At 47.6% G+C, this 14,976-nt stretch overlaps 43 non-coding genes across 43 annotated transcripts; all 43 read left to right on the plus strand.

Annotated features, from left to right (window-relative positions):
* The first annotated feature begins 77 nt into the window (after positions 1-77).
* LOC145146396 (5S ribosomal RNA) lies at positions 78-196 on the plus strand. The gene has a single exon (XR_013727342.1). It is a non-coding gene; the product is annotated as a 5S ribosomal RNA (ribosomal RNA).
* A 229-nt stretch (positions 197-425) lies between these two features.
* Positions 426-544, plus strand: LOC145153412 (5S ribosomal RNA). The gene has a single exon (XR_013733922.1). It is a non-coding gene; the product is annotated as a 5S ribosomal RNA (ribosomal RNA).
* A 227-nt stretch (positions 545-771) lies between these two features.
* LOC145145629 (5S ribosomal RNA) lies at positions 772-890 on the plus strand. Its single transcript, XR_013726592.1, has one exon. It is a non-coding gene; the product is annotated as a 5S ribosomal RNA (ribosomal RNA).
* Positions 891-1,120: 230 nt separating this feature from the next.
* LOC145155458 (5S ribosomal RNA) lies at positions 1,121-1,239 on the plus strand. The gene has a single exon (XR_013735897.1). It is a non-coding gene; the product is annotated as a 5S ribosomal RNA (ribosomal RNA).
* Positions 1,240-1,468: 229 nt separating this feature from the next.
* LOC145152400 (5S ribosomal RNA) lies at positions 1,469-1,587 on the plus strand. Its single transcript, XR_013732920.1, has one exon. It is a non-coding gene; the product is annotated as a 5S ribosomal RNA (ribosomal RNA).
* Positions 1,588-1,817: 230 nt separating this feature from the next.
* LOC145147943 (5S ribosomal RNA) lies at positions 1,818-1,936 on the plus strand. The gene has a single exon (XR_013728842.1). It is a non-coding gene; the product is annotated as a 5S ribosomal RNA (ribosomal RNA).
* A 232-nt stretch (positions 1,937-2,168) lies between these two features.
* Positions 2,169-2,287, plus strand: LOC145141427 (5S ribosomal RNA). Its single transcript, XR_013722656.1, has one exon. It is a non-coding gene; the product is annotated as a 5S ribosomal RNA (ribosomal RNA).
* A 229-nt stretch (positions 2,288-2,516) lies between these two features.
* Positions 2,517-2,635, plus strand: LOC145133935 (5S ribosomal RNA). The gene has a single exon (XR_013718833.1). It is a non-coding gene; the product is annotated as a 5S ribosomal RNA (ribosomal RNA).
* A 227-nt stretch (positions 2,636-2,862) lies between these two features.
* On the plus strand, positions 2,863-2,981 carry LOC145148979 (5S ribosomal RNA). The gene has a single exon (XR_013729840.1). It is a non-coding gene; the product is annotated as a 5S ribosomal RNA (ribosomal RNA).
* A 230-nt stretch (positions 2,982-3,211) lies between these two features.
* Positions 3,212-3,330, plus strand: LOC145144390 (5S ribosomal RNA). Its single transcript, XR_013725398.1, has one exon. It is a non-coding gene; the product is annotated as a 5S ribosomal RNA (ribosomal RNA).
* Positions 3,331-3,556: 226 nt separating this feature from the next.
* Positions 3,557-3,675, plus strand: LOC145135564 (5S ribosomal RNA). The gene has a single exon (XR_013719886.1). It is a non-coding gene; the product is annotated as a 5S ribosomal RNA (ribosomal RNA).
* Positions 3,676-3,905: 230 nt separating this feature from the next.
* On the plus strand, positions 3,906-4,024 carry LOC145152401 (5S ribosomal RNA). The gene has a single exon (XR_013732921.1). It is a non-coding gene; the product is annotated as a 5S ribosomal RNA (ribosomal RNA).
* Positions 4,025-4,252: 228 nt separating this feature from the next.
* LOC145147944 (5S ribosomal RNA) lies at positions 4,253-4,371 on the plus strand. Its single transcript, XR_013728843.1, has one exon. It is a non-coding gene; the product is annotated as a 5S ribosomal RNA (ribosomal RNA).
* A 232-nt stretch (positions 4,372-4,603) lies between these two features.
* Positions 4,604-4,722, plus strand: LOC145146531 (5S ribosomal RNA). Its single transcript, XR_013727471.1, has one exon. It is a non-coding gene; the product is annotated as a 5S ribosomal RNA (ribosomal RNA).
* A 230-nt stretch (positions 4,723-4,952) lies between these two features.
* LOC145145644 (5S ribosomal RNA) lies at positions 4,953-5,071 on the plus strand. The gene has a single exon (XR_013726607.1). It is a non-coding gene; the product is annotated as a 5S ribosomal RNA (ribosomal RNA).
* Positions 5,072-5,298: 227 nt separating this feature from the next.
* LOC145149924 (5S ribosomal RNA) lies at positions 5,299-5,417 on the plus strand. The gene has a single exon (XR_013730760.1). It is a non-coding gene; the product is annotated as a 5S ribosomal RNA (ribosomal RNA).
* Positions 5,418-5,657: 240 nt separating this feature from the next.
* On the plus strand, positions 5,658-5,776 carry LOC145144392 (5S ribosomal RNA). The gene has a single exon (XR_013725400.1). It is a non-coding gene; the product is annotated as a 5S ribosomal RNA (ribosomal RNA).
* Positions 5,777-6,002: 226 nt separating this feature from the next.
* LOC145135571 (5S ribosomal RNA) lies at positions 6,003-6,121 on the plus strand. Its single transcript, XR_013719889.1, has one exon. It is a non-coding gene; the product is annotated as a 5S ribosomal RNA (ribosomal RNA).
* Positions 6,122-6,351: 230 nt separating this feature from the next.
* LOC145146397 (5S ribosomal RNA) lies at positions 6,352-6,470 on the plus strand. Its single transcript, XR_013727343.1, has one exon. It is a non-coding gene; the product is annotated as a 5S ribosomal RNA (ribosomal RNA).
* A 229-nt stretch (positions 6,471-6,699) lies between these two features.
* Positions 6,700-6,818, plus strand: LOC145153413 (5S ribosomal RNA). The gene has a single exon (XR_013733923.1). It is a non-coding gene; the product is annotated as a 5S ribosomal RNA (ribosomal RNA).
* Positions 6,819-7,045: 227 nt separating this feature from the next.
* Positions 7,046-7,164, plus strand: LOC145145630 (5S ribosomal RNA). The gene has a single exon (XR_013726593.1). It is a non-coding gene; the product is annotated as a 5S ribosomal RNA (ribosomal RNA).
* Positions 7,165-7,393: 229 nt separating this feature from the next.
* Positions 7,394-7,512, plus strand: LOC145147792 (5S ribosomal RNA). Its single transcript, XR_013728682.1, has one exon. It is a non-coding gene; the product is annotated as a 5S ribosomal RNA (ribosomal RNA).
* Positions 7,513-7,741: 229 nt separating this feature from the next.
* LOC145152402 (5S ribosomal RNA) lies at positions 7,742-7,860 on the plus strand. The gene has a single exon (XR_013732922.1). It is a non-coding gene; the product is annotated as a 5S ribosomal RNA (ribosomal RNA).
* Positions 7,861-8,088: 228 nt separating this feature from the next.
* On the plus strand, positions 8,089-8,207 carry LOC145147945 (5S ribosomal RNA). Its single transcript, XR_013728844.1, has one exon. It is a non-coding gene; the product is annotated as a 5S ribosomal RNA (ribosomal RNA).
* A 232-nt stretch (positions 8,208-8,439) lies between these two features.
* On the plus strand, positions 8,440-8,558 carry LOC145141434 (5S ribosomal RNA). The gene has a single exon (XR_013722661.1). It is a non-coding gene; the product is annotated as a 5S ribosomal RNA (ribosomal RNA).
* Positions 8,559-8,786: 228 nt separating this feature from the next.
* Positions 8,787-8,905, plus strand: LOC145145646 (5S ribosomal RNA). Its single transcript, XR_013726609.1, has one exon. It is a non-coding gene; the product is annotated as a 5S ribosomal RNA (ribosomal RNA).
* Positions 8,906-9,132: 227 nt separating this feature from the next.
* LOC145149952 (5S ribosomal RNA) lies at positions 9,133-9,251 on the plus strand. Its single transcript, XR_013730787.1, has one exon. It is a non-coding gene; the product is annotated as a 5S ribosomal RNA (ribosomal RNA).
* A 228-nt stretch (positions 9,252-9,479) lies between these two features.
* LOC145144393 (5S ribosomal RNA) lies at positions 9,480-9,598 on the plus strand. Its single transcript, XR_013725401.1, has one exon. It is a non-coding gene; the product is annotated as a 5S ribosomal RNA (ribosomal RNA).
* A 225-nt stretch (positions 9,599-9,823) lies between these two features.
* LOC145135580 (5S ribosomal RNA) lies at positions 9,824-9,942 on the plus strand. The gene has a single exon (XR_013719893.1). It is a non-coding gene; the product is annotated as a 5S ribosomal RNA (ribosomal RNA).
* Positions 9,943-10,172: 230 nt separating this feature from the next.
* On the plus strand, positions 10,173-10,291 carry LOC145141056 (5S ribosomal RNA). Its single transcript, XR_013722422.1, has one exon. It is a non-coding gene; the product is annotated as a 5S ribosomal RNA (ribosomal RNA).
* Positions 10,292-10,520: 229 nt separating this feature from the next.
* On the plus strand, positions 10,521-10,639 carry LOC145153414 (5S ribosomal RNA). The gene has a single exon (XR_013733924.1). It is a non-coding gene; the product is annotated as a 5S ribosomal RNA (ribosomal RNA).
* A 227-nt stretch (positions 10,640-10,866) lies between these two features.
* LOC145145631 (5S ribosomal RNA) lies at positions 10,867-10,985 on the plus strand. The gene has a single exon (XR_013726594.1). It is a non-coding gene; the product is annotated as a 5S ribosomal RNA (ribosomal RNA).
* A 230-nt stretch (positions 10,986-11,215) lies between these two features.
* Positions 11,216-11,334, plus strand: LOC145155947 (5S ribosomal RNA). The gene has a single exon (XR_013736374.1). It is a non-coding gene; the product is annotated as a 5S ribosomal RNA (ribosomal RNA).
* Positions 11,335-11,563: 229 nt separating this feature from the next.
* On the plus strand, positions 11,564-11,682 carry LOC145147947 (5S ribosomal RNA). The gene has a single exon (XR_013728846.1). It is a non-coding gene; the product is annotated as a 5S ribosomal RNA (ribosomal RNA).
* Positions 11,683-11,915: 233 nt separating this feature from the next.
* LOC145141440 (5S ribosomal RNA) lies at positions 11,916-12,034 on the plus strand. Its single transcript, XR_013722663.1, has one exon. It is a non-coding gene; the product is annotated as a 5S ribosomal RNA (ribosomal RNA).
* A 229-nt stretch (positions 12,035-12,263) lies between these two features.
* LOC145145647 (5S ribosomal RNA) lies at positions 12,264-12,382 on the plus strand. The gene has a single exon (XR_013726610.1). It is a non-coding gene; the product is annotated as a 5S ribosomal RNA (ribosomal RNA).
* Positions 12,383-12,608: 226 nt separating this feature from the next.
* On the plus strand, positions 12,609-12,727 carry LOC145148980 (5S ribosomal RNA). The gene has a single exon (XR_013729841.1). It is a non-coding gene; the product is annotated as a 5S ribosomal RNA (ribosomal RNA).
* Positions 12,728-12,957: 230 nt separating this feature from the next.
* On the plus strand, positions 12,958-13,076 carry LOC145144394 (5S ribosomal RNA). Its single transcript, XR_013725402.1, has one exon. It is a non-coding gene; the product is annotated as a 5S ribosomal RNA (ribosomal RNA).
* Positions 13,077-13,301: 225 nt separating this feature from the next.
* On the plus strand, positions 13,302-13,420 carry LOC145149361 (5S ribosomal RNA). The gene has a single exon (XR_013730218.1). It is a non-coding gene; the product is annotated as a 5S ribosomal RNA (ribosomal RNA).
* A 229-nt stretch (positions 13,421-13,649) lies between these two features.
* LOC145141063 (5S ribosomal RNA) lies at positions 13,650-13,768 on the plus strand. Its single transcript, XR_013722424.1, has one exon. It is a non-coding gene; the product is annotated as a 5S ribosomal RNA (ribosomal RNA).
* Positions 13,769-13,997: 229 nt separating this feature from the next.
* On the plus strand, positions 13,998-14,113 carry LOC145150511 (5S ribosomal RNA). The gene has a single exon (XR_013731333.1). It is a non-coding gene; the product is annotated as a 5S ribosomal RNA (ribosomal RNA).
* Positions 14,114-14,339: 226 nt separating this feature from the next.
* LOC145149049 (5S ribosomal RNA) lies at positions 14,340-14,458 on the plus strand. Its single transcript, XR_013729911.1, has one exon. It is a non-coding gene; the product is annotated as a 5S ribosomal RNA (ribosomal RNA).
* Positions 14,459-14,686: 228 nt separating this feature from the next.
* LOC145153415 (5S ribosomal RNA) lies at positions 14,687-14,805 on the plus strand. Its single transcript, XR_013733925.1, has one exon. It is a non-coding gene; the product is annotated as a 5S ribosomal RNA (ribosomal RNA).
* Positions 14,806-14,976: the final 171 nt, after the last annotated feature.

The raw sequence follows: 14,976 nt of genomic DNA on the forward strand, positions 1-14,976 counted from the left end.
CCCACGCCTCGCGTACGAAAACAAAGGAGGTTCTGCGTCTTTTAAGACATACAAGCAATAAGCATGGATAGTATTTCGGGTGCGATCATACCAGCACTAATGCACCGGATCACATCAGAACTCCGCAGTTAAGCGTCCTTGGGCGAGAGTAGTACTAGGATGGGTGACCCCCTGGGAAGTCCTCGTGTTGCACCCCCCTTTTTCGTTGTCCGTTTGCGTTTTTTTAGATTTTACGTGCGGTTTTTTTTCGTTTTTTTTTCTTTCTTGCTATTTCTATGCTCGGGTGGCCTTCGTTTCATGGTTCATGGTCTTCGTATTTTTGGAACGGAGCCGATCGGTCACGTGGGTCCCACGCCTCGCGTACGAAAACAAAGGAGGTTCTGCGTCTTTTAAGACATAAAAGCAATAAGCATGGATAGTATTTCGGGTGCGATCATACCAGCACTAATGCACCGGATCCCATCAGAACTCCGCAGTTAAGCGTGCTTGGGCGAGAGTAGTACTAGGATGGGTGACCCCTTGGGAAGTCCTCGTGTTGCACCCCCCCTTTTTCGTTGTCCGTTTGCGTTTTTTTAGATTTTACGTGCGGTTTTTTTTTGTTTTTTTTTTCTTGCTATTTCTATGCTCGGGTGGCCTCCGTTTCATGGTTCATGGTCTTCGTATTTTTGGAACGGAGCCGATCGGTCACGTGGGTCCCACGCCTCGCGTACGAAAACAAGGGAGGTTCTGTGTCTTTTAAGACATACAAGCAATAAGCATGGACAGTATTTCGGGTGCGATCATACCAGCACTAATGCACCGGATCCCATCAGAACTCCGCAGTTAAGCGTGCTTGGGAGAGAGTAGTACTAGGATGGGTGACCCCATGGGAAGTCCTCGTGTTGCACCCCCCTTTTTCGTTGTCCGTTTGCGTTTTTTTAGATTTTACGTGCGTTTTTTTTTTTGTTTTTTTTTCTTTCTTGCTATTTCTATGCTCGGGTGGCCTCCGCTTCATGGTTGATGGTCTTCGTATTTTTGGAACGGAGCTGATCGGTCACGTGGGTCCCACGCCTCGCGTACGAAAACAAAGGAGGTTCTGCGTCTTTTAAGACATACAAGCAATAAGCATGGATAGTATTTCGGGTGCGATCATACCAGCACTAATGCACCGGATCCCATCAGAACTCCGCAGTTAAGCGTGCTTGGGCGAGAGTAGTACTAGGATGGGTGACCCCCTGGGAAGTCCTCGTGTTGCTCCCCCCTTTTTCGTTGTCCGTTTGCGTTTTTTTAGATTTTACGTGCGGTTTTTTTTGTTTTTTTTTTCTTTCTTGCTATTTCTATGCTCGGGTGGCCTTCGTTTCATGGTTCATGGTCTTCGTATTTTTGGAACGGAGCCGATCGGTCACGTGGGTCCCACGCCTCGCGTACGAAAACAAAGGAGGTTCTGCGTCTTTTAAGACATACAAGCAATAAGCATGGATAGTATTTCGGGTGCGATCATACCAGCACTAATGCACCGGATCCCATCAGAACTCCGTAGTTAAGCGTGCTTGGGCGAGAGTAGTACTAGGATGGGTGACCCCCTGGGAAGTCCTCGTGTTGCACCCCCCTTTTTCGTTGTCCGTTTGCGTTTTTTTAGATTTTACGTGCGGTTTTTTTTGTTTTTTTTTTTCTTTCTTGCTATTTCTATGCTCGGGTGGCCTCCGCTTCATGGTTGATGGTTTTCGTATTTTTGGAACGGAGCCGATCGGTCACGTGGGTTCCACGCCTCGCGTACGAAAACAAAGGAGGTTCTGCGTCTTTTAAGACATAAAAGCAATAAGCATGGATAGTATTTCGGGTGCGATCATACCAGCACTAATGCACCGGATCCCATCAGAACTCCGCAGTTAAGCGTGCTTGGGCGAGAGTACTACTAGGATGGGTGACCCCCTGGTAAGTCCTCGTGTTGCACCCCCCCTTTTTTCGTTGTCCGTTTGCGTTTTTTTAGATTTTACGTGCGGTTTTTTTTTTGTTTTTTTTTCTTTCTTGCTATTTGTATGCTCGGGTGGCCTCCGCTTCATGGTTGATGGTTTTCGTATTTTTGGAACGGAGCCGATCGGTCACGTGGGTCCCACGCCTCGCGTACGAAAACAAAGGAGGTTCTGCGTCTTTTAAGACATACAAGCAATAAGCATGGATAGTATTTCGGGTGCGATCATACCAGCACTAATGCACCGGATCCCATCAGAACTCCGTCGTTAAGCGTGCTTGGGCGAGAGTAGTACTAGGATGGGTGACCCCCTGGGAAGTCCTTGTGTTGCACCCCCCTTTTTCGTTGTCCGTTTGCGTTTTTTTAGATTTTACGTGCGGTTTTTTTTTTGTTTTTTTTTCTTTCTTGCTATTTCTATGCTCGGGTGGCCTCCGCTTCATGGTTATGGTTTTCGTATTTTTGGAACGGAGCCCATCGGTCACGTGGATCCCACGCCTCGCGTACGAAAACAAAGGAGGTTCTGCGTCTTTTAAGACATAAAAGCAATAAGCATGGATAGTATTTCGAGTGCGATCATACCAGCACTAATGCACCGGATCCCATCAGAACTCCGCAGTTAAGCGTGCTTGGGCGAGAGTAGTACTAGGATGGGTGACCCCTTGGGAAGTCCTCGTGTTGCACCCCCCCTTTTTCGTTGTCCGTTTGCGTTTTTTTAGATTTTACGTGCGGTTTTTTTTTGTTTTTTTTTTCTTGCTATTTCTATGCTCGGGTGGCCTCCGTTTCATGGTTCATGGTCTTCGTATTTTTGGAACGGAGCCGATCGGTCACGTGGGTCCCACGCCTCGCGTACGAAAACAAGGGAGGTTCTGTGTCTTTTAAGACATACAAGCAATAAGCATGGACAGTATTTCGGGTGCGATCATACCAGCACTAATGCACCGGATCCCATCAGAACTCCGCAGTTAAGCGTGCTTGGGAGAGAGTAGTACTAGGATGTGTGACCCCCTGGGAAGTCCTCGTGTTGCACCCCCCCCCCCCTTTTTTCGTTGCCCGTTTGCGTTTTTTTAGATTTTACGTGCGGTTTTTTTTGTTTTCTTTCTTGCTATTTCTATGCTCGGGTGGCCACCGCTTCATGGTTGATGGTTTTCGTATTTTTGGAACGGAGCCGATCGGTCACGTGGGTCCCACGTCTCGCGTACGAAAACAAAGGAGGTTCTGCGTCTTTTAAGACATAAAAGCAATAAGCATGGATAGTATTTCGGGTGCGATCATACCAGCACTAATGCACCGGATCCCATCAGAACTCCGCAGTTAAGCGTGCTTGTGCGAGAGTAGTACTAGGATGGGTGACCCCCTGGGAAGTCCTCGTGTTGCACCCCCCTTTTTCGTTGTCCGTTTGCGTTTTTTTAGATTTTACGTGCGGTTTTTTTTTGTTTTTTTTTTCTTGCTATTTCTATGCTCGGGTGGCCTCCGTTTCATGGTTCATGGTCTTCGTATTTTTGGAACGGAGCCGATCGGTCACGTGGGTCCCACGCCTCGCGTACGAAAACAAAGAAGGTTCTGTGTCTTTTAAGACATACAAGCAATAAGCATGGACAGTATTTCGGGTGCGATCATACCAGCACTAATGCACCGGATCCCATCAGTACTCCGCAGTTAAGCGTGCTTGGGCGAGAGTAGTACTAGGATGGGTGACCCCCTGGGAAGTCCTCGTGTTGCACCCCCTTTTTTCGTTGTCCGTTTGCGTTTTTTTAGATTTTACGTGCGGTTTTTTTTTGTTTTTTTTTTCTTTCTTGCTATTTCTATGCTCGGGTGGCCTTCGTTTCATGGTTCATGGTCTTCGTATTTTTGGAACGGAGCCGATCGGTCACGTGGGTCCCACGCCTCGCGTACGAAAACAAAGGAGGTTCTGCGTCTTTTAAGACATACAAGCAATAAGCATGGATAGTATTTCGGGTGCGATCATACCAGCACTAATGCACCGGATCCCATCAGAACTCCGTAGTTAAGCGTGCTTGGGCGAGAGTAGTACTAGGATGGGTGACCCCCTGGGAAGTCCTCGTGTTGCACCCCCCTTTTTCGTTGTCCGTTTGCGTTTTTTTAGATTTTACGTGCGGTTTTTTTTGTTTTTTTTTCTTTCTTGCTATTTCTATGCTCGGGTGGCCTCCGCTTCATGGTTGATGGTTTTCGTATTTTTGGAATGGAGCCGATCGGTCACGTGGGTTCCACGCCTCGCGTACGAAAACAAAGGAGGTTCTGCGTCTTTTAAGACATAAAAGCAATAAGCATGGATAGTATTTCGGGTGCGATCATACCAGCACTAATGCACCGGATCCCATCAGAACTCCGCAGTTAAGCGTGCTTGGGCGAGAGTACTACTAGGATGGGTGACCCCCTGGTAAGTCCTCGTGTTGCACCCCCCCTTTTTTTGTTGTCCGTTTGCGTTTTTTTAGATTTTACGTGCGGTTTTTTTTTTGTTTTTTTTTCTTTCTTGCTATTTGTATGCTCGGGTGGCCTCCGCTTCATGGTTGATGGTTTTCGTATTTTTGGAACGGAGCCGATCGGTCACGTGGGTCCCACGCCTCGCGTACGAAAACAAAGGAGGTTCTGCGTCTTTTAAGACATACAAGCAATAAGCATGGATAGTATATCGGGTGCGATCATACCAGCACTAATGCACCGGATCCCATCAGAACTCCGTAGTTAAGCGTGCTTGGGCGAGAGTAGCACTAGGATGGGTGACCCCCTGGGAAGTCCTTGTGTTGCACCCCCCTTTTTCGTTGTCCGTTTGCGTTTTTTTAGATTTTACGTGCGGTTTTTTTTTTTGTTTTTTTTCTTTCTTGCTATTTCTATGCTCGGGTGGCCTCCGCTTCATGGTTGATGGTTTTCGTATTTTTGGAACGGAGCCCATCGGTCACGTGGATCCCACGCCTCGCGTACGAAAACAAAGGAGGTTCTGCGTCTTTTAAGACATAAAAGCAATAAGCATGGATAGTATTTCGAGTGCGATCATACCAGCACTAATGCACCGGATCCCATCAGAACTCCGCAGTTAAGCGTGCTTGGGCGAGAGTAGTACTAGGATGGGTGACCCCTTCGGAAGTCCTCGTGTTGCACCCCCCCTTTTTCGTTGTCCGTTTGCGTTTTTTTAGATTTTACGTGCGGTTTTTTTTTGTTTTTTATTTCTTGCTATTTCTATGCTCGGGTGGCCTCCGTTTCATGGTTCATGGTCTTCGTATTTTTGGAACGGAGCCGATCGGTCACGTGGGTCCCACGCCTCGCGTACGAAAACAAAGGAGGTTCTGTGTCTTTTAAGACATACAAGCAATAAGCATGGACAGTATTTCGGGTGCGATCATACCAGCACTAATGCACCGGATCCCATCAGAACTCCGCAGTTAAGCGTGCTTGGGAGAGAGTAGTACTAGGATGTGTGACCCCCTGGGAAGTCCTCGTGTTGCAACCCCCCCCCCCCCCCCCCCCGTTTTTCGTTGCCCGTTTGCGTTTTTTTAGATTTTACGTGCGGTTTTTTTTTGTTTTCTTTCTTGCTATTTCTATGCTCGGGTGGCCACCGCTTCATGGTTGATGGTTTTCGTATTTTTGGAACGGAGCCGATCGGTCACGTGGGTCCCACGTCTCGCGTACGAAAACAAAGGAGGTTCTGCGTCTTTTAAGACATAAAAGCAATAAGCATGGATAGTATTTCGGGTGCGATCATACCAGCACTAATGCACCGGATCCCATCAGAACTCCGCAGTTAAGCGTGCTTGTGCGAGAGTAGTACTAGGATGGGTGACCCCCTGGGAAGTCCTCGTGTTGCACCCCCCTTTTTCGTTGTCCGTTTGCGTATTTTTAGATTTTACGTGCGGTTTTTTTTTGTTTTTTTTTTCTTGCTATTTCTATGCTCGGGTGGCCTCCGTTTCATGGTTAATGGTCTTCGTATTTTTGGAACGGAGCCGATCGGTCACGTGGGTCCCACGCCTCGCGTACGAAAACAAAGGAGGTTCTGTGTCTTTTAAGACATACAAGCAATAAGCATGGACAGTATTTCGGGTGCGATCATACCAGCACTAATGCACCGGATCCCATCAGTACTCCGCAGTTAAGCGTGCTTGGGCGAGAGTAGTACTAGGATGGGTGACCCCCTGGGAAGTCCTCGTGTTGCACCCCCCTTTTTCGTTGTCCGTTTGCGTTTTTTTAGATTTTACGTGCGGTTTTTTTTTGTTTTTTTTTTCTTTCTTGCTATTTCTATGCTCGGGTGGCCTTCGTTTCATGGTTCATGGTCTTCGTATTTTTGGAACGGAGCCGATCGGTCACGTGGGTCCCACGCCTCGCGTACGAAAACAAAGGAGGTTCTGCGTCTTTTAAGACATACAAGCAATAAGCATGGATAGTATTTCGGGTGCGATCATACCAGCACTAATGCACCGGATCACATCAGAACTCCGCAGTTAAGCGTCCTTGGGCGAGAGTAGTACTAGGATGGGTGACCCCCTGGGAAGTCCTCGTGTTGCACCCCCCTTTTTCGTTGTCCGTTTGCGTTTTTTTAGATTTTACGTGCGGTTTTTTTTTGTTTTTTTTTCTTTCTTGCTATTTCTATGCTCGGGTGGCCTTCGTTTCATGGTTCATGGTCTTCGTATTTTTGGAACGGAGCCGATCGGTCACGTGGGTCCCACGCCTCGCGTACGAAAACAAAGGAGGTTCTGCGTCTTTTAAGACATAAAAGCAATAAGCATGGATAGTATTTCGGGTGCGATCATACCAGCACTAATGCACCGGATCCCATCAGAACTCCGCAGTTAAGCGTGCTTGGGCGAGAGTAGTACTAGGATGGGTGACCCCTTGGGAAGTCCTCGTGTTGCACCCCCCCTTTTTCGTTGTCCGTTTGCGTTTTTTTAGATTTTACGTGCGGTTTTTTTTTGTTTTTTTTTTCTTGCTATTTCTATGCTCGGGTGGCCTCCGTTTCATGGTTCATGGTCTTCGTATTTTTGGAACGGAGCCGATCGGTCACGTGGGTCCCACGCCTCGCGTACGAAAACAAGGGAGGTTCTGTGTCTTTTAAGACTTACAAGCAATAAGCATGGACAGTATTTCGGGTGCGATCATACCAGCACTAATGCACCGGATCCCATCAGAACTCCGCAGTTAAGCGTGCTTGGGAGAGAGTAGTACTAGGATGGGTGACCCCATGGGAAGTCCTCGTGTTGCACCCCCCTTTTTCGTTGTCCGTTTGCGTTTTTTAGATTTTACGTGCGTTTTTTTTTTTGTTTTTTTTTCTTTCTTGCTATTTCTATGCTCGGGTGGCCTCCGCTTCATGGTTGATGGTCTTCGTATTTTTGGAACGGAGCTGATCGGTCACGTGGGTCCCACGCCTCGCGTACGAAAACAAAGGAGGTTCTGCGTCTTTTAAGACATACAAGCAATAAGCATGGATAGTATTTCGGGTGCGATCATACCAGCACTAATGCACCGGATCCCATCAGAACTCTGCAGTTAAGCGTGCTTGGGCGAGAGTAGTACTAGGATGGGTGACCCCCTGGGAAGTCCTCGTGTTACTCCCCCCTTTTTCGTTGTCCGTTTGCGTTTTTTTAGATTTTACGTGCGGTTTTTTTTTGTTTTTTTTTCTTTCTTGCTATTTCTATGCTCGGGTGGCCTTCGTTTCATGGTTCATGGTCTTCGTATTTTTGGAACGGAGCCGATCGGTCACGTGGGTCCCACGCCTCGCGTACGAAAACAAAGGAGGTTCTGCGTCTTTTAAGACATACAAGCAATAAGCATGGATAGTATTTCGGGTGCGATCATACCAGCACTAATGCACCGGATCCCATCAGAACTCCGTAGTTAAGCGTGCTTGGGCGAGAGTAGTACTAGGATGGGTGACCCCCTGGGAAGTCCTCGTGTTGCACCCCCCTTTTTCGTTGTCCGTTTGCGTTTTTTTAGATTTTACGTGCGGTTTTTTTTGTTTTTTTTTCTTTCTTGCTATTTCTATGCTCGGGTGGCCTCCGCTTCATGGTTGATGGTTTTCGTATTTTTGGAACGGAGCCGATCGGTCACGTGGGTTCCACGCCTCGCGTACGAAAACAAAGGAGGTTCTGCGTCTTTTAAGACATAAAAGCAATAAGCATGGATAGTATTTCGGGTGCGATCATACCAGCACTAATGCACCGGATCCCATCAGAACTCCGCAGTTAAGCGTGCTTGGGCGAGAGTACTACTAGGATGGGTGACCCCCTGGTAAGTCCTCGTGTTGCACCCCCCCTTTTTTCGTTGTCCGTTTGCGTTTTTTTAGATTTTACGTGCGGTTTTTTTTTTGTTTTTTTTTCTTTCTTGCTATTTGTATGCTCGGGTGGCCTCCGCTTCATGGTTGATGGTTTTCGTATTTTTGGAACGGAGCCGATCGGTCACGTGGGTCCCACGCCTCGCGTACGAAAACAAAGGAGGTTCTGCGTCTTTTAAGACATACAAGCAATAAGCATGGATAGTATTTCGGGTGCGATCATACCAGCACTAATGCACCGGATCCCATCAGAACTCCGTCGTTAAGCGTGCTTGGGCGAGAGTAGTACTAGGATGGGTGACCCCCTGGGAAGTCCTTGTGTTGCACCCCCCTTTTTCGTTGTCCGTTTGCGTTTTTTTAGATTTTACGTGCGGTTTTTTTTTGTTTTTTTTCTTTCTTGCTATTTCTATGCTCGGGTGGCCTCCGCTTCATGGTTGATGGTTTTCGTATTTTTGGAACGGAGCCCATCGGTCACGTGGATCCCACGCCTCGCGTACGAAAACAAAGGAGGTTCTGCGTCTTTTAAGACATAAAAGCAATAAGCATGGATAGTATTTCGAGTGCGATCATACCAGCACTAATGCACCGGATCCCATCAGAACTCCGCAGTTAAGCGTGCTTGGGCGAGAGTAGTACTAGGATGGGTGACCCCTTCGGAAGTCCTCGTGTTGCACCCCCCCTTTTTCGTTGTCCGTTTGCGTTTTTTTAGATTTTACGTGCGGTTTTTTTTTGTTTTTTTTTTCTTGCTATTTCTATGCTCGGGTGGCCTCCGTTTCATGGTTCATGGTCTTCGTATTTTTGGAACGGAGCCGATCGGTCACGTGGGTCCCACGCCTCGCGTACGAAAACAAGGGAGGTTCTGTGTCTTTTAAGACATACAAGCAATAAGCATGGACAGTATTTCGGGTGCGATCATACCAGCACTAATGCACCAGATCCCATCAGAACTCCGCAGTTAAGCGTGCTTGGGAGAGAGTAGTACTAGGATGTGTGACCCCCTGGGAAGTCCTCGTGTTGCACCCCCCCCCCTTTTTTCGTTGCCCGTTTGCGTTTTTTTAGATTTTACGTGCGGTTTTTTTTGTTTTCTTTCTTGCTATTTCTATGCTCGGGTGGCCACCGCTTCATGGTTGATGGTTTTCGTATTTTTGGAACGGAGCCGATCGGTCACGTGGGTCCCACGTCTCGCGTACGAAAACAAAGGAGGTTCTGCGTCTTTTAAGACATAAAAGCAATAAGCATGGATAGTATTTCGGGTGCGATCATACCAGCACTAATGCACCGGATCCCATCAGAACTCCGCAGTTAAGCGTGCTTGTGCGAGAGTAGTACTAGGATGGGTGACCCCCTGGGAAGTCCTCGTGTTGCACCCCCCTTTTTCGTTGTCCGTTTGCGTTTTTTTAGATTTTACGTGCGGTTTTTTTTTGTTTTTTTTTCTTGCTATTTCTATGCTCGGGTGGCCTCCGTTTCATGGTTCATGGTCTTCGTATTTTTGGAACGGAGCCGATCGGTCACGTGGGTCCCACGCCTCGCGTACGAAAACAAAGAAGGTTCTGTGTCTTTTAAGACATACAAGCAATAAGCATGGACAATATTTCGGGTGCGATCATACCAGCACTAATGCACCGGATCCCATCAGTACTCCGCAGTTAAGCGTGCTTGGGCGAGAGTAGTACTAGGATGGGTGACCCCCTGGGAAGTCCTCGTGTTGCACCCCCTTTTTTCGTTGTCCGTTTGCGTTTTTTTAGATTTTACGTGCGGTTTTTTTTTGTTTTTTTTTTCTTTCTTGCTATTTCTATGCTCGGGTGGCCTTCGTTTCATGGTTCATGGTCTTCGTATTTTTGGAACGGAGCCGATCGGTCACGTGGGTCCCACGCCTCACGTACGAAAACAAAGGAGGTTCTGCGTCTTTTAAGACATACAAGCAATAAGCATGGATAGTATTTCGGGTGCGATCATACCAGCACTAATGCACCGGATCCCATCAGAACTCCGCAGTTAAGCGTCCTTGGGCGAGAGTAGTACTAGGATGGGTGACCCCCTGGGAAGTCCTCGTGTTGCACCCCCCTTTTTCGTTGTCCGTTTGCGTTTTTTTAGATTTTACGTGCGGTTTTTTTTTGTTTTTTTTTCTTTCTTGCTATTTCTATGTTCGGGTGGCCTTCGTTTCATGGTTCATGGTCTTCGTATTTTTGGAACGGAGCCGATCGGTCACGTGGGTCCCACGCCTCGCGTACGAAAACAAAGGAGGTTCTGCGTCTTTTAAGACATAAAAGCAATAAGCATGGATAGAATTTCGGGTGCGATCATACCAGCACTAATGCACCGGATCCCATCAGAACTCCGCAGTTAAGCGTGCTTGGGCGAGAGTAGTACTAGGATGGGTGACCCCTTGGGAAGTCCTCGTGTTGCACCCCCCCTTTTTCGTTGTCCGTTTGCGTTTTTTTAGATTTTACGTGCGGTTTTTTTTTGTTTTTTTTTTCTTGCTATTTCTATGCTCGGGTGGCCTCCGTTTCATGGTTCATGGTCTTCGTATTTTTGGAACGGAGCCGATCGGTCACGTGGGTCCCACGCCTCGCGTACGAAAACAAGAGAGGTTCTGTGTCTTTTAAGACATACAAGCAATAAGCATGGACAGTATTTCGGGTGCGATCATACCAGCACTAATGCACCGGATCCCATCAGAACTCCGCAGTTAAGCGTGCTTGGGAGAGAGTAGTACTAGGATGGGTGACCCCATGGGAAGTCCTCGTGTTGCACCCCCCTTTTTCGTTGTCCGTTTGCGTTTTTTTAGATTTTACGTGCGGTTTTTTTTTTGTTTTTTTTTCTTTCTTGCTATTTCTATGCTCGGGTGGCCTCCGCTTCATGGTTGATGGTCTTCGTATTTTTGGAACGGAGCTTATCGGTCACGTGGGTCCCACGCCTCGCGTACGAAAACAAAGGAGGTTCTTCGTCTTTTAAGACATACAAGCAATAAGCATGGATAGTATTTCGGGTGCGATCATACCAGCACTAATGCACCGGATCCCATCAGAACTCCGCAGTTAAGCGTGCTTGGGCGAGAGTAGTACTAGGATGGGTGACCCCCTGGGAAGTCCTCGTGTTGCACCCCTCTTTTTCGTTGTCCGTTTGCGTTTTTTTAGATTTTACGTGCGGTTTTTTTTTGTTTTTTTTTCTTTCTTGCTATTTCTATGCTCGGGTGGCCTTCGTTTCATGGTTCATGGTCTTCGTATTTTTGGAACGGAGCCGATCGGTCACGTGGGTCCCACGCCTCGCGTACGAAAACAAAGGAGGTTCTGCGTCTTTTAAGACATAAAAGCAATAAGCATGGATAGTATTTCGGGTGCGATCATACCAGCACTAATGCACCGGATCCCATCAGAACTCCGCAGTTAAGCGTGCTTGGGCGAGAGTACTACTAGGATGGGTGACCCCCTGGTAAGTCCTCGTGTTGCACCCCCCCTTTTTTCGTTGTCCGTTTGCGTTTTTTTAGATTTTACGTGCGGTTTTTTTTTTGTTTTTTTTTTCTTTCTTGCTATTTGTATGCTCGGGTGGCCTCCGCTTCATGGTTGATGGTTTTCGTATTTTTGGAACGGAGCCGATCGGTCACGTGGGTCCCACGCCTCGCGTACGAAAACAAAGGAGGTTCTGCGTCTTTTAAGACATACAAGCAATAAGCATGGATAGTATTTCGGGTGCGATCATACCAGCACTAATGCACCGGATCCCATCAGAACTCCGTCGTTAAGCGTGCTTGGGCGAGAGTAGTACTAGGATGGGTGACCCCCTGGGAAGTCCTTGTGTTGCACCCCCCTTTTTCGTTGTCCGTTTGCGTTTTTTTAGATTTTACGTGTGGTTTTTTTTTTGTTTTTTTTCTTTCTTGCTATTTCTATGCTCGGGTGGCCTCCGCTTCATGGTTGATGGTTTTCGTATTTTTGGAACGGAGCCCATCGGTCACGTGGATCCCACGCCTCGCGTACGAAAACAAAGGAGGTTCTGCGTCTTTTAAGACATAAAAGCAATAAGCATGGATAGTATTTCGAGTGCGATCATACCAGCACTAATGCACCGGATCCCATCAGAACTCCGCAGTTAAGCGTGCTTGGGCGAGAGTAGTACTAGGATGGGTGACCCCTTCGGAAGTCCTCGTGTTGCACCCCCCCTTTTTCGTTGTCCGTTTGCGTTTTTTTAGATTTTACGTGCGGTTTTTTTTTGTTTTTTTTTCTTGCTATTTCTATGCTCGGGTGGCCTCCGTTTCATGGTTCATGGTCTTCGTATTTTTGGAACGGAGCCGATCGGTCACGTGGGTCCCACGCCTCGCGTACGAAAACAAAGGAGGTTCTGTGTCTTTTAAGACATACAAGCAATAAGCATGGACAGTATTTCGGGTGCGATCATACCAGCACTAATGCACCGGATCCCATCAGAACTCCGCAGTTAAGCGTGCTTGGGAGAGAGTAGTACTAGGATGTGTGACCCCCTGGGAAGTCCTCGTGTTGCACCCCCCCCCCCCTTTTTCGTTGCCCGTTTGCGTTTTTTTAGATTTTACGTGCGGTTTTTTTTTGTTTTCTTTCTTGCTATTTCTATGCTCGGGTGGCCACCGCTTCATGGTTGATGGTTTTCGTATTTTTGGAACGGAGCCGATCGGTCACGTGGGTCCCACGTCTCGCGTACGAAAACAAAGGAGGTTCTGCGTCTTTTAAGACATAAAAGCAATAAGCATTGATAGTATTTCGGGTGCGATCATACCAGCACTAATGCACCGGATCCCATCAGAACTCCGCAGTTAAGCGTGCTTGTGCGAGAGTAGTACTAGGATGGGTGACCCCCTGGGAAGTCCTCGTGTTGCACCCCCCTTTTTCGTTGTCCGTTTGCGTTTTTTTAGATTTTACGTGCGGTTTTTTTTTGTTTTTTTTTCTTGCTATTTCTATGCTCGGGTGGCCTCCGTTTCATGGTTCATGGTCTTCGTATTTTTGGAACGGAGCCGATCGGTCACGTGGGTCCCACGCCTCGCGCACGAAAACAAAGGAGGTTCTGTGTCTTTTAAGACATACAAGCAATAAGCATGGACAGTATTTCGGGTGCGATCATACCAGCACTAATGCACCGGATCCCATCAGTACTCCACAGTTAAGCGTGCTTCGGCGAGAGTAGTACTAGGATGGGTGACCCCCTGGGAAGTCCTCGTGTTGCACCCCCCTTTTTCGTTGTCCGTTTGCGTTTTTTTAGATTTTACGTGCGGTTTTTTTTTGTTTTTTTTTCTTTCTTGCTATTTCTATGCTCGGGTGGCCTTCGTTTCATGGTTCATGGTCTTCGTATTTTTGGAACGGAGCCGATCGGTCAAGTGGGTCCCACGCCTCGCGTACGAAAACAAAGGAGGTTCTGCGTCTTTTAAGACATACAAGCAATAAGCATGGATAGTATTTCGGGTGCGATCATACCAGCACTAATGCACCGGATCCCATCAGAACTCCGCAGTTAAGCGTCCTTGGGCGAGAGTAGTACTAGGATGGGTGACCCCCTGGGAAGTCCTCGTGTTGCACCCCCCTTTTTCGTTGTCCGTTTGCGTTTTTTTAGATTTTACGTGCGGTTTTTTTTTGTTTTTTTTTCTTTCTTGCTATTTCTATGCTCGGGTGGCCTCCGCTTCATGGTTGATGGTTTTCGTATTTTTGGAACGGAGCCGATAGGTCACGTGGGTTCCACGCCTCGCGTACGAAAACAAAGGAGGTTCTGCGTCTTTTAAGACATAAAAGCAATAAGCATGGATAGTATTTCGGGTGCGATCATACCAGCACTAATGCACCGGATCCCATCAGAACTCCGCAGTTAAGCGTGCTTGGGCGAGAGTAGTACTAGGATGGGTGACCCCCTGGTAAGTCGTGTTGCACCCCCCTTTTTTCGTTGTCCGTTTGCGTTTTTTTAGATTTTACGTGCGGTTTTTTTTTGTTTTTTTTTCTTGCTATTTCTATGCTCGGGTGGCCTCCGTTTCATGGTTCATGCTCTTCGTATTTTTGCAACGGAGCCGATCGGTCACGTGGGTCCCACGCCTCGCGTACGAAAACAAAGGAGGTTCTGTGTCTTTTAAGACATACAAGCAATAAGCATGGACAGTATTTCGGGTGCGATCATACCAGCACTAATACACCGGATCCCATCAGAACTCCGCAGTTAAGCGTGCTTGGGAGAGAGTAGTACTAGGATGTGTGACCCCCTGGGAAGTCCTCGTGTTGCACCCCCCCCCCTTTTTCGTTGCCCGTTTGCATTTTTTTAGATTTTACGTGCGGTTTTTTTTTGTTTTCTTTCTTGCTATTTCTATGCTCGGGTGGCCACCGCTTCATGGTTGATGGTCTTCGTATTTTTGGAACGGAGCCGATCGGTCACGTGGGTCCCACGTCTCGCGTACGAAAACAAAGGAGGTTCTGCGTCTTTTAAGACATAAAAGCAATAAGCATGGATAGTATTTCGGGTGCGATCATACCAGCACTAATGCACCGGATCCCATCAGAACTCCGCAGTTAAGCGTGCTTGGGCGAGAGTAGTACTAGGATGGGTGACCCCTTGGGAAGTCCTCGTGTTGCACCCCCCCTTTTTCGTTGTCCGTTTGCGTTTTTTTAGATTTTACGTGCGGTTTTTTTTTCTTTTTTTTTCTTGCTATTTCTATGCTCGGGTGGCCTCCGTTTCATGGTTCATGGTCTTCGTATTTTTGGAACGGAGCCGATCGGTCACGTGGGTCCCACGCCTCGCGTACGAAAAC

Source organism: Lactuca virosa, chromosome 1 (assembly GCF_052849685.1).
Source record: "Lactuca virosa cultivar CGN04683 chromosome 1, Lactuca_virosa_CGN04683_v6, whole genome shotgun sequence".
Classification (NCBI taxonomy): domain Eukaryota; kingdom Viridiplantae; phylum Streptophyta; class Magnoliopsida; order Asterales; family Asteraceae; genus Lactuca; species Lactuca virosa.